Source organism: Acomys minous, assembly GCF_964271855.1.
Source record: "Acomys minous genome assembly, chromosome: 6".
NCBI lineage: Eukaryota > Metazoa > Chordata > Mammalia > Rodentia > Muridae > Acomys > Acomys minous.
In genome coordinates this window covers 92,423,156-92,425,454 of record NC_140487.1, presented here as the reverse complement: position 1 = coordinate 92,425,454, position 2,299 = coordinate 92,423,156, and positions in this window count along the sequence as shown.

The following is a 2,299-nucleotide window of genomic DNA, read 5'->3' as shown; positions in this document are numbered from 1 at the left end:
CCCAGGTACATCTGCGACATGGCTCCATGCTCTTAGCAAAGGTGAAAATGTCAAAATGACAGGGCCATAGTGGGTGTCAGGCCGGCTTTGTTACCCACACTTCAGGAAGCTAAAACTCAGAGAGAGGAAAAAATAAAAATAAAAAGAAGTACACCCACCTAAAACCCTATGGCGAGGGGATGGCAGACCTCAAGATCCAAGGAGGGGTTTCTCCTTGGTCTATAGCCCAGGAGAGACATTGTTTAAGATGCAAGTGCTTGGTAGGTGCCATCAAAGGCATGGGCACCTCCACATGTGTAGCCCTTTACAGTTCCAAAGGGCACAGCCCACTTCCAATCTGTAAGTAGCCACATGTGGCTAGTCATACCTGGTGTTCCAGCAGAGAAGCTGAGGCCAGCATCGATTCCCAGCATCCTAGGGGAATACTCCCTGAGAGGCTGTGTAGGAGAGGGCCACCATCAGCATGCTGGCTGAAGTATTCTGGAATCTTCCAGTACAGGACATGGACATATGAACAAGGCATCTGGGTCCCTTTGAGGTTCATGAGAGGCGGCGGCTGTGGTATGAATAGGAGACATGTTTAGAAATGTGTGTAGCACAACATGGGTGAGCGTGTGGAACCCTAGGCTCACAAGGGTGAAAATGCATAGCAAGCAATGTGAGAGTGTAACTGTGTGTGTGTGTGTCGGGGAGAGTCTGGCTGGGTGTGTACCTAGAAGCTTGGAGCCTGGTAAAAGCAGGAGTGCTGAAGAAGAGATCTTTCTGGTAACCCCAGGGCCAACCTACATACAGCCTTTCCCCCTTTGCAGCAAGTCAGGGAGGCTGAGGCCCAGCAGTGAGGGGACAGCTTTGAACTCTGGAAGCACTTCTTTCTCAGAGTCAGCCCAGAAGGGTAGGACCACCAGCCCTCTACCTGCCTGTTGCCTCTCACCTGGGCTGCACACATGTTGAGGGGACCTCAGGGCCCGGGGCCAAGGACATTCAGCGAAGTCTTGCCAAATGAGAACCTTCAGACCCAGCGGTAGCTTACGTTCTACTTGGGCCCGTTTGGTGCTTGAAGGGCAGCTAAATTAAACCAAACCTGAGCCAGAAACAAGGCCCAGAGACCACGCTTTGAGACAGCTGCTCCGTGACCTTGAGCAAACATTTTGCCTCCTCCGGGAAATGGGTAGATTAAGCCCACTCTGGGAGGGAGAATTGATGCACTGCCACCTGTCCTTAGAGCGTCTTCTAGCGCTTTGGCTTCAAGCAGAATGCAACCTGTGAGCTTCCAGGAGCACCTGCTCGAGCAAGCCCTTGCCTTCTTGCAGCTATGCATCCCACGCGGGTTGCTGCCTGAGTGAGGGGGTCTGGCGGCTGGAGCTTCTGTCACCAGCCTGGGGCTGACCTCTGAAGCAGGGAGGATTTCCACGGCGCAGCTTCTCGGGAGAGCAGGATTAAGAGAAACTGCTCGGGTGGGCCGAACCAAGGGCCAGGGGGGGAGGCCAGGCGGAAACTCAAAACCTCCGCAGCTGTTTCCAGTTTGCTGCTGGTGCTGCATGCGCCCTTTAGCGGGCTGTGCGAGGGGGTGAAGCCCACAGCGCCCCCGCGGAGTGCCTGTTTGCCTGGCCTCAGCTAGAGACTCTCCGCCGCTGGTGTGCCTTCACCTCTGAGCGTCTCTCCCATTCGCTTTCCTTTTCTACCTCTGATTCCTTTTTAAAAATCTCATGGAATCAAATATATTATGGAGATCTGTGGTTCCCCTGCCATAATGCGAGACCGGGCTCTCTCAACCGCGTTCCCTAGAGCTTTTCTACACTGGACGCTGAGCCTACCCTGGGCAGTCTGCTCTGCTCACCTTCATATATAGGTGGGAGGCTTGCCAAAGCCTCTGAGCATAAATGCCACTTCCCACCCTGGGTATCTCATCTCCTAAGCATCTCTTCTACTTGCTTTTATCCCATGCAAGGTGATGCATAGGAGCCCCCAGGATGGGCAAGGACCCAGTGCTGCCTTCATGCTCCAGGTGGAGGCAGAACACCTCTGCCTGCTAGGGTCCCAAACAAAGCCAGGCTCCCAGCCAGAAGCTGGCCCCTGAGGTAACTCAGAGGGAAGGGAAGTGTAGTGCAGGTGTCAGAGCTTATGCTTCAGAATCAGAGAGCCCTGGTGCCCTCCAATCCCGCTTCCGGTGTCTTTTTGAGTGGACACTCCGGGCCTTAGCTCTAAGAGAGGCAAGCCCCGGTAAGCAACGGCCACAGGGCTCCACACAAAGTAAGCTGTGAGCCATAAAAGTTTCTGCATGTACCCTTTCTTTTCTATG